We start from the raw sequence: 12,355 nt of genomic DNA on the forward strand, positions 1-12,355 counted from the left end.
AAAATGCTTTTGCCCTACTTTTGTGGTCTGTCTGTGATCTTCACAATATGTGCCTATTAACTTGATGACTAAATATGGGAGTGGGTGTCTGTATGACTTATATCTCAGCTTTATATAAATATACATGACAGAAAGCAGTTTGATCTTATTGTTTTTTAAATGTGTTTGTGTTTTCAGCGAGAAAAAAGCAGTTATCTCCTAAGCGGGGAAAAAAAATCACAAGATACCACCATTCAGGTGTTCAAAATACTTATGGTGATCTGAATACAAATTAGATCTATGTCATTTTAGAGGTTATCATCAGTGTGAGTCATGCTCCAAAGATAACGAGACACATTGCGAATAATCACTGTGCAACAGCAGCAACTTGGTGTAACCAAGACTGGATAGTATTTCTTAGCCCTCGGGAGAAATACAGCATTGGCGCAAATTTGTATTCATTAACAGGAACAATTGTGAAGATAAAATTTTCTCTGTCTAAGCTTCCCAGAGGTAACATCTTTATCTTATGAAAAAGAGAGAGATGTCTTTCTTTTACAATTTGGGACAAATCTTGAGAGGAGTAGGAAGGCTAATAAGTAGCAGCTGCACTTCCATTTGAGTGGCATGGTAAAAATGGGATGTGCCACACCAGAAGGGTGATTGAAAAACTAATTTTGTCTCTGATATATCATCACCAGTGCTTTAAATGTAATCTGTCTTCTTATTACCACTGTCTACAGCTAGGTAAAAATGTACTGGCTCTCACAAAGCAAGCAACTGCTGGGCCAAATACTGAGGCTCATTTTCAGCACAGGAGCCATTGCACATACTCCCATACATTAAAATGTAAAAGTTTCTGGCTTTGGATTGTGCAATTTTAGGCTTTGCGGCATCATTTGGTGCTGTCTTAAGGTTGAGAATATTGAAATATACTCAGAGCTGCCTGGGGACAGGGTAGTGGTGCAGAAAATAACCCCAAAGTACTGCTGGTGTTTTGATATAGCATGATTCTGAGGTGAGAGTTGTTTCATAGCTTCAATCATGAAAGCAGCATGTAAGAAGTCACCCTTGCAGTGAGACTGCAGATTTTGTGGTCAGATACTGTATTTCCCTGGGAGCAGCAGCCTTTTTGTATCACACATATAATGTAATTTCAAAGCATTTATGTGCCTTTTGTCCATATACATTACAAACATCATACAGCATTCTTCCGTTTATACTTTATACTCAGAAGTATTCATGAGAAAGGTGTAGTAAGTACAGTATAAAAGATTAGGATGGTCTTTAAATTTGAGCCTTTCAGATGCCCCTTCTTCCTAAGGAACACTTTGAAACCTAGCATGCCTGACCAGCATCAATCCCTAACAGGCAGCAGCATGCTGCCTCTCTCCCCTGGTGGTCAGAACCAAGCAAGCAGGTAAAGGCTGGAGGGGGTTGGATGGAAAATACACAGCATGAATGTTCAAGTTCAAGTTCAAGTTTATTGTCATTACACTCATATACATGGTATATGGTATAACGAAATGCTATTTAGCTAGCTCTCGGACATAAGTAGTACAAAGAGAAAAACAACAACAACAACACAATTGTGTAGCAAAAGAAAGACAGAGACAACAGGCAGTGTGGAAAAAACAACAACAGACGATGTGCAAAAAAAACAACAACAACAGGCAATGTGCAAAAAACAACAACAGGCAATGTGCAAAACAACAAAAAGGTAACAAGGTTATGTGCAAAAATATGCATCAACAGAATAAAATAAAGGGATAGAAATTATGGGGAGTGAGCTTTTGACATGTATGGTAGAGGTAGATTTTCAATGTGTGTTTGGGTTTTTGGTGAGAAAGAAAGAAAGGAAGAAGGCACTGTGAGGTTCAGATCATAGGTGAGAAGTGAGGTGAGAGTGAGAGTGAGAGAGGCTTGGAATTTAACAGTTTGATACTGCGGGGGTAAAAACTGTCTCTGAGTCTGGTAGTCCGGACCCGAATGCTCCGGTACCGTTTTCCAGATGGTAGCAGATCATTAAGTCTGTAGCTGGGGTGTGTGGGGTCTTTGATTATGCTTAGAGCTTTCCTCAAGCACCGTCTGTCATAAATGTCCTGGATAGATGGGAGGGTAACCCCAGTGATGGATTGGGCAGTTTTCACCACCCACTGTAGGGCTTTGCGGTCAGGAGCACTGCAGTTGCCATACCGCACTGTGATGCAGCCTGTCAGTGTGCTTTCTGTAGTGCATCTGTAAAAGTTAGTGAGGATCTGGGGACATATCTTAGCCTTCTTCAACCGTCTTAGGAAGTACAGGTGCTGTTGCGCTTTCTTGATCAGACAGGTGATGTTGAGAGACCATGTGAGGTCCTCGGTGATATGGACACCAAGGAATTTAAAGTTATTGACCCTTTCCACTTCAGTCCCGTTGATGTGGATAGGGGAATGTCCGGTTTGCAGTTTCCTGAAATCAACGATCAGTTCCTTGGTTTTGCTGACGTTGAGGGTGAGGTTGTTGTCATCACACCATGTTGTAAGGAGATTGACCTCCTCCCTGTAGGCCCTCTCATCATTGTCTGTGATCAGACCTACAACTGTGGTGTCATCAGCAAACTTGATGATGGAGTTGGTGTTGTATTTGGCCTTACAGTCGTGGGTATAGAGGGAGTAGAGCAATGGACTAAGCACACACCCCTGGGGGACCCCAGTGTTCAGAGTTAGTGTGCCGGAGGTGTGGTTTCCAAGCCTGACAGCCTGAGGTCTGCCTGTCAGAAAGTCCCGAATCCAGTTGCAGAGGGTGGTGTTGAGACCCAGTGCACTGAGTTTCTTGACTAGTTTCTCTGGGATGATAGTGTTAAAAGCTGAGCTGAAGTCAATGAATAGTAGTCTTGTGTATGTGTTCTTTTTGTCCAGATGGGATAGGGCCGTGTGTGTGGCAATGGAGATTGCGTCATCTGTGGATCGGTTGGACCGGTAGGCAAATTGGTACGGGTCCACTGTGTTTGGGATGGTGTCCTTAATGTGCTTCATGACCAGCCTCTCGAAGCACTTCATGATGACAGGTGTTAGTGCCACTGGTCGGTAGTCATTAAGACATGTCACTGTGGTTTTCTTTGGTATTGGGATGATGGTGGTTGTCTTGAAGCAGGTGGGGACTATGGCTTGGGCCAGAGACATGTTGATAATGTCTGTGAATACACCCGCCAGTTGATTGGCGCAGGCTCTGAGGACGCGACTGGGTATGCCGTCGGGTCCTGCAGCCTTGCATGTGTTCACTTTTAGCAGAGATCTCCTCACCTCGTCTGCAGACAGTGAGAGCAGCTGGTCAGCTCCGGAGGGTGCAGTTCTGATGACTGGTTCTGTGTTTTTGGCTTCAAACCGAGCATAGAAGTTGTTGAGCTCGTTAGTCAGGGAGGCATCATGGGCAGGTGCACAGATGTTCTTCCTCTTATAGTCTGTGAGGGCCTGTATACCTTGCCACATGCGCCTTGGGTCATTAGTGGTGAAGTGTTCCTCTAATTCCTGTTTGAGCATGTTTTTTGCATGTTTAATACCATTGTTAAGATTGATCCTGGCTGACCTTAGTTCTGATTTATTACCAGATTTGAATGCTGCATCCCTTGCTTTGATTAGGGTGCGAACCTCACTGTACATCCATGGTTTCTGGTTAGGAAAGGTTCTTATTTCTTTTGTGACTGTGACATCGTCAGCACATTTCCTGATGTAGCTAGTGACTGACGATGCATATTCCTGTATGTCGGTGTATGATCCCTGTGTGGCTGCCTCTTTAAACACATTCCAGTCAGTGCATTCAAAACAGTCCTGCAGGACCGATTCAGCTCCTTCAGGCCACACTGAATGACTGCCAGAGGTGGCTTAAAGAATTCCTCCCTTGCCATTCATTGGATAAGTCTATTTCATAATTAACAACTACAGTATGTGCTAGTTTTAGTTACTTGTCCAACAGTGGGATGATGTATAGAATGATGTATAGAGGAAGGCAATTGGAAATTTCTTGTGTGTACATCAGTGTCAATAAAAAAAGAGATTGCTAGAACTACTGCTTCACTAGATTTCTCCTTTCTAAAACATAAATTTGATCAATATGAAGCTATTTGTGATTCTTGATTATGTATGTTGATTACGTAGTGGCTATAGTATAAGTGTTTTTTGCAGAATGACTAATAAATGATCATTTTAAATGTTAGGACCTTATATGTTTGCATAGGTCCTGAAAACAGGCTATAACTTTTTTCAATAGCTGATTTCTCTGCTTAGTTTAAATGTATAACATTCTTTTATTATGCCTCTTCCTTATAAAGCAAGGATTACAGAATAATTTTGTATAGTTCCAATCCTGCAGCACAACAAAAGGGAAGTAAGAAAGAAAGTAGAGTACTATTACAATTTTTGCAATTCTTTTTTTGTTGTAAATATATGGCTTCAAATAACTATTTATTATATTTGGAAATATTTAGAAGTTTCATAATTTTATATTAAATACAGATGAAGGAATAATACACAGTCATAACAAATAATATGCAGTACATTTTAATCCTAACTCTTAATTTTGTGAAAACTGTGAAAGGAGTGTCTTTCCAAAGTATGAAAGACTCACAGAAATGAAACTCAACATGGACCACACAGTATTTGAACACAAATTAAGATGCTTAATCATAGAGAATTTATCTTTAAATAAGAACTGAAAGGTTCCAATATACTCTGTCTTTCCAACTCAGTTTGAAAGAAAGGTTAAAATGAATAGATTATAAGGTTGTAAAGAGCCTGTGCACTTACCATTGAAGTGTGAAGTACCCTTTAAGATGTGTTTGTGTAACTGTCTGCCAGACACCTTCCCTTCCACTTTCCTGCAATGCTGATCCAGCACAGTTGGGGAAAGGGAGAGCCAGAGAGCATTTCAGATATAGAGGTTCACCACTTTTCTTTTCACAGTCTATTGTAATGCAACGGGGGTTCAGGTCGGCCCCCCACGGGCTTGAACCCGGGACTCCTGCGTCACTCAGCAGGGACCCAGCCCGGTGAGCCAAAGAGAGATCTCTCCACAGCCCAGGGGCTGTGGTCCTGCTATTACAGGGAAGGGCGGCGACGTCACCGCTCTGGTAAGCCGGCTCTTACACAGTACCTGTCGGCCATATGGGTTACACTATTAACAATATTAGAGTCTGTAAGGCCCTGTTTGGGATTGTGTGAACATCTTCTATAGCAAAGAATGATTATCTGATAGTATTTACGCTGTCTGTAATTGCTTTAAAGAAACAATTGAACGTTTCTGGCAACTGACCAGACTGAATGAACACCTGATCAGCATGGGCTTTTTATCCACCGATCTCTCATCAAAGCTCTGTTGACATGCTAGAACACATACAGTGAAACTGCAGCTGCTAGTTTTCTGCATATTTGCAATTTATGGTTCAAAACAACATGGGCTTACATATTTTTATTGTTGCTCTACTGAAGTATTTCTTATGTGCAAAGTATTATCTTTCTCCTTTAAGTGACACCTGAAAGTTTAAAATCTTTTAATGCAACATGCATTAAGCAAATCCCTTTAAGGTACCTTTAGTCTTCCTCATAAACTGACAGTTGTTGATAATCTAGGCTATCCTCCTGACATCTGGTAACACATAAAACAGCTTTATTTTATGTGAGCTCCAGCAATTTGACAATAGTATTCTATTAAGAAAAACATGGGATCTAATGAATATTCTTTCATCTCAGTCTCAACAGATATATCCTTATTTCTGCTTCACACAAAAACATTATTTACAAAGTATTTCATTTTTCCCTTCAGTACATATACTATGTCTATTATTTTCAAAGGTAATACAGTATGTATATGTATTTATTGTCACTAATCTTCACCAGCTTCCACCATAAAATCTTATGTGTCATACAAATGCCTCAATATGCAGACTTAAAGTCTAATGTGTCCTGAAATGCAAACTCAGAGAGGGTAATCTAAAGCTTCACCCTGGGTTTCTTTACTGTGAATGTACAATACAGATTCATACATCTGAAGAATGCTCCACAGCCGAAACATTGTGTATTGTTTCTTTTTACCACGGAATAAACCTTAAATTGTTTCATATTCATATAGAAGATTCATATCCTTCCATATTTACAGCACGCTCTTAGCTCTGTATACAGCATACAGGTTATATCAAGATATGACCACCTTCATTAAAATACTGAGAAAAGGATCTTTGGATTTGTGTAGTTTAAAAAAACAAACAAGCAAACCCTTACAATCTGAATACAGTCCCCCTGTTTCATCTAGTTTTTAAGAATTTCTTTTTTTACCTTCTTAATATCAGCAACAAATGCTTGCAAAATGCTATGAGCTATGGAATTCAAATTATGCTTTCACACAAAATTTGAATTTCATTTTACTTTAAAGCCACTGTTACTGTCAAATATTATTCTGGACCTGGAGATTTATTGAAATACTGAAATACATTTGAATTCAAGTGACAATGGTTCTGTGTGCCAGTTAACCTTATCAAGCAAGTAAAACGCCTGTAAAAAAAGAGTATATTGGGCTTGTGTAATTTGTTTCATGTTGTGGTTGCAAATTGGAAGGATGACAATAATACTACTTTCCAGTGAGTGAATTTTTGGATTTGCTTCCCTGTGACACATCATTGTTCTGGATTTTTAAACTGCTCAGCTGTCTTTCTTTAGTTATCATGTACTACTGAGACAAACTTGGTTCTGTCTTGTTGAAAATATGCTTTATACAAAAACATAATTTAAAAATTGTTTCATTTTTCCCATCAGTATAGATACTGTAAGACTATTTTTTAAAGCTTATAAGTCTACTTAATAGTTTTTGTCAGAGACACAGTTGTGCTAAGAGTTGTCCAAAAGCCACAAACAGAATGAATGCAGCTGGGGTAGATCGCATTTGTCTAAAGAATTATCGAAAATCAATTTTTTTAATCAATATCACTGGCAACCATGATTTGAAACAATGTTTCAAACATATTAAATCGTTTAACTAGTTTAAATAGTTTGAATTTACACACATCCTTGCCACTCCCCATCTGAACTATGTTAGTTCAGAGGGAATTAACCAGGAATCCTTATTAATACTACTGTACCTAGCTTTAATCACTGTTCATTAAACTCTGAAATTAGTTTTAAAAATCTTAACCTTCTAACAAGCCATTATTTATTTCCTACAATGGTAGGGTCATGACATCTGCAAATGTAACTTTTGCTAATTCGCTTATTCGTAATTCAGTGTGGCCAGTGGGGTCTAGGAAAAAAAACAAGCTGAAGGTTATTTACAGCAACTTTCAAATTAATTAATTGACACAACAGACTAGGATGGTGAGATGCATCTTGCTCGTAAGTGAGTCTCTCCCGGCCGCCTGCCCAAGAACCCCCTATCTAGCATCCGAATCTCAATGTGGTCTTGATTTCATCTTGTAATGAATACGCCAAGTTCTGTGTTAACAGCAGGTGGGAGTGAGAGAAAACTTTACAGGGTCAGTGAAAATTGTATTGTCCATTTTATTATAGTATGGAGTGCTAATCATGGAAGCAGAGAAAAACTGCATGCTGGATGCAGAGGTGGAGTTCATGTTATTTATTTAAACTGATTAGTGTATGTTAGTGATTATTGTGGTTTCTTTTGTTTCGTCAATGTTATTTAAGTACTTAAAGCAATTTAATTTGTTCTTAAATGATCACATAAGGAAGGATTATTTATGTCTTTTAACATTACAATACTATGTACATCATGCAACAGAATAGGCATGGAATTGATTATATGCCAATTTTGCTATGCACAGTGCGTTTTTTCACCAAACCCTGTAGAGACCCTACTGTACTTTAAACCCTCTAAAAGATTATGATGGAAAAGTCAGTTTTTAACAAGATTTGAATAGATTAAAGCTTATTTATTCTAATATTTTTGTTTATTCTCAATTAAAAACTCAAAAAATGTTGTCGGTACCAATAACTATAAGTTGCAGTTGTAATGTTTCTCGGCATATACTAAGTATAATATCCCTTTAGCTCAATACTATACATGTTCATAGTGATCTGTGTTGAAACACATATGAAAGTAAATGTTATTTTTGAGGAGGCCTGTCACCAGTTAGACCCTGGGGAAAATTCTTCCCCTCAAATGTGTCTGGGGGACAGCACACTCACAACGTGTGAACAAAATTTCATTGTTCCATATGGTAATTGTCACTATAAAGTTGTTAGAACTCTCTTTGCAAGCCACTTGTTTTTCATTGTTAGCAATATATAATGCACCGATTAAAGGTAAAATGGATATAATAATTTTTCGTCCCACTTTTCCACTTTTAGTGTGCACTTTAAAAACGCTTGTATAAACATTTACTGAAACTAGGGGCTGTTTTGATTTAATGCTCTTTTTTATGTTCCGTGGGAATTTTCTCTTCTTTTGTGGTTTTGTACACAACCTTTGATTTGTTCTGAAATTAGGAATCAAAAAACATTTTAATACATTAAAACTTGTTTTGTTTGTTTGTTTATTTGTTAAATCATAAATAATGTATTTGCTGATGGCCTTGTCAGCCTTTTGACAAACACTAGAAGAATTTCAGCCTCAATTAGTTATTCAGCTTGTTTGCAGCAGGGACCAATAGTGTTTGGAAGCCAAAATACACAAATAAGCTCATTAAAACTGAGAGCTTTACAAAGATTCTTCATAAACTTTCAAAGTTAAATGTTTTAATAATTTACACCCACAAGGAGCAGCGGCACCAGGAGTGGGTGGGTCATTTTTTAACAAACACATTGTGAATGTAAAAAAATACTCAACTTACAAAGAGACCTCAGGCGGTTAAAGTAGCTGTACTTTACTGCAGCTGTACCACACATAAATGCCATATTAAAAGACAGAATTGGGATAAAAGTGGCTCACACCAATTGGTTACAATTTTCAAATCTAACAAACTATCTGGGTCCCCAATAATTATTCTTTGCATTTAGATTGAAAAGTTAACCAAATGTATGTATTCCAGGCAATATTACGATTATTGTTATTAATTGTGTAGAAACCAGGCATATTATTTCACTTAGAATTAAGCGTTATTAAAGATTTCTAATAATGACACAAGAATGTGGCTAAGGAGGCCCCTCTGATAAGAGATAGCTGAACACTTTGATGGACTCCTTCAGGTCTGCACTTTTTCTTTTTCAACCATGAGTGAGGAGAAGGGTACAAGGTCACTATCCATCTCCCAAAGGAAGATCCACTCGTTAGATCTGCAAGGTGGGTACAAGAACCGAACCTGATAGGATCTCAGCCAATCACCAACTTGTGATGTCGTACCTTAAAGTCATGAACCCAATTCATTTTGCTGGTTAACCTACTGCCTACTCCAACTGCACTGACTATCTGAATCTTCCAACCATGTGCAAGCAGTCCAAATCAGGCCAGGCTGACAGAGTGAGTCAATAAAGTACAGAATTCTATCCAATGTATTCTTTTCGCAACAGAAGAAATCTTGTGTTCGCAAATCCACTGTTGTCAATGAAATTAGACAGTTGTATTCTTTCTTTTTGTTGACTTGCATATTGAAATAATGCTACGGCCAGGACAAACCAAGTTCTTTGCATCTCTGCAGCTCCCATTCAGCTGGACCCCAAGAGGAAAACAGTGCATTGAATGTTCTTAAAGACTGAAATCTGGAAGATGCTAACTTTGGCAGAGCTGCAGATATAAGCTGCTAAGCAACACCAGACAAAGTGCTTTCTTTCTCTCTGCTCTCTGCACTAGGAAACTCCCAGCACAGGCAATGCAACTTCGACCATAGACTAGTTGAACCCCAGCTCCATCTCAGCAGCAGAAAGTTTGATCAAGGACATCTTACCACCAATATCTATTATAAAAATTATTGTTTATTATGCATGTTTTTGGTGTTATATCAATAAATTGTATAGTGTATATTTAGAATATGTGTGTGAGATTGTAAATTATTATGTTTGATGAGTTCTGAAAGTTGTGAACTACTCAATCTCCTATTGCTAATCCAAGACAAGGACCTGCAAAACAGTAAAGACTTGGAAACTGAAAGCAGCAGCTGCCAAGCCACAACCAGACACCAGTGACAATAGTGTCAGTCAGTGCCAATGATTCCAAAGGTACAAGTAAGAGAATTGCTGCTTAATGGGTGCTCTGTTCTGAGGAACACTGCAAGTGAGATATGTAGCGGAAATGTGGGTCAACAGCAGTATGGGATCTCCTTGGAGTTGCTGCAGGTGAAATCATTCAAGAGCAGAAAAGCTCCTAAACAAAGACAGGTGAAGTCCCAGCTGTTTTTTTACATGTCATAGCCAAAAGCTATTGGCATAAAAGTACACCTTCCATTCAAAATAAATTTAAAAACTGAAGAGTAGGACCAAATAGATGATCACTGGGTTTTGCCAGCACCATACCAAGATGGAAAACTTGAAATGTTGTTCAATGAAAAACAAAATCTGATCTTTATGTTTTATGTTTCCCTTGGGATCTTTTTTTTCTCTATTTCTTGTGGATCTTCCCTGCAGATTTTCTTTTGGATCTTGCCCCCTCCCATTTCCTTTTTATTTTAGAATGTTGGATTCAAATCTGCCAATTAATAAATTTCAGAGTAAATAAACTAATACAGTATGTGTAGAAAAAATATTTTTCTTAAGCACACCCCTTCACAAACACAGGAGTCATCCTAGCAGATGGCTTAGTGTAACAGGAGCTGGTCCAGGTTTCCGTGAAACGTAGTTCAGGACCCAATGCAGACGGTATGATCTGAAAGTAAGTGGAGAAGGACAACAGGGAAGAGACGTAAAGGTTTAGGACGGGCTGACAGACAGGGGGGAATGACGGCGGTGAACCAGTGCTTGGGTGGCGTGGCAAAAGCAAACAGATCCAGACAGTCCAAAGGGGGAATCCGGGGCGCAGTCCAAAGTCCAAAACCGGGGAATCTGTTGCACAAACAGGTGCACATACTTGCCAGTTTTCTGACTGTGCTCTGTGTGTTTTCATGTTGTCTATATCAGGTCATGTTCTTAACTAGGAGTCGGGGTATATATTGGTTTGATAAGTTCAGTGAGACAGATGGAACGATCTATGAATCAACGCTTCTTCCTCGCAAACTGGTTGCATTTCAGTGAAATACTGAAAGACTCAACATGAAGGAATGCTATAAGATTTACAGATTCTAGTTTAAATGGATTGGAATTTCCCTTCTCCCTAGCCAACAGTTACCCATTTTTCAGTTGTAATTCATCATGTCTGTACAGATGGCTTCTAATAGGAAAGAATGTCCTGAGGCCATGAAAGCAGAAACTTTCTATAGCTTCTAATGTCCTCAGTCATGTGACATTTTCATATGGATTAGCTGTGCATAACTGGAATAACTTTGTCTTTTTGTTATTTGGTGTTGGGACTATCATCCCTTTTGATTTTTAAACTTTTCAGACAAGAGAATATTTTTTTATTAACATTTATTAAAGTTTTTCAGTTTTGGTACTGCTGTTTTAAACAATCCTGAAGGGACACAAAGCGTATTATAGTGAAATCACTAGTCCACAGCCTTTTAATAATTTGGTGAAAGCAGAATACAAAGATACTATACTTGAATTTGAAGTATGAAATAATTCAGAGATGGAGAGAGAAATTATCTTTTGCTAATCTGTTTCTGTTGTACATTCCCTGGCAAAAAAACATTGGTTGGACATTTTCCAAAACCTGTCTTGCTGCAATAGCAAACAGCAAACAACACAAATCAAATGATACAATAAGTTAAACACATGGAGTTTTTCAATGTATCAGTATTTCAAAATTGTAAAATACAATAGCTTTTGCTACTTGTTTATGAGTAAACTACACATTTAAAAAAAATGCCTTCTCAAAAAGAATATCTGCTCAAATATATGCTTATTGTGACCACTGTCTACACAGATGACAGAAGAAGTCTGTATCTTGTACGGCTCACCAGATCTCTGTAATTTTATTCACTGGGCACTCCATTACTCAATGTCAAATGTCCATAACAACACCTCTAGAATGTGGGCTTTGCAGTCCACTGCCCTTAGGCATACCCCGTAACAGTTTTACATAATCATTTGATGCGTTGACTAATTCACTTTCTGCTTGGTGTTCCAAAAATTTCATTGCACAATGAATGAATAGTTAGACTTCAATAAACCTGTCAAGAGCTTTCACCTCCTATTCGAGGGTTTATCTGATGTCCCACAGAAGAATAACATCAAGCTAGGGTTTAACATCGTGGAAAAAGCTTTTTTTAAATGGTAAATTAAACACTATAGTAGACTTCAGAAGTTATAAGACTTTGGTATGCTGGTAACCTTTCTGAAACACTTTGTATAATACTATACAGCACAAA

Source organism: Lepisosteus oculatus, chromosome 9 (assembly GCF_040954835.1).
Source record: "Lepisosteus oculatus isolate fLepOcu1 chromosome 9, fLepOcu1.hap2, whole genome shotgun sequence".
NCBI classification, from domain to species: Eukaryota; Metazoa; Chordata; class Actinopteri; order Semionotiformes; family Lepisosteidae; genus Lepisosteus; species Lepisosteus oculatus.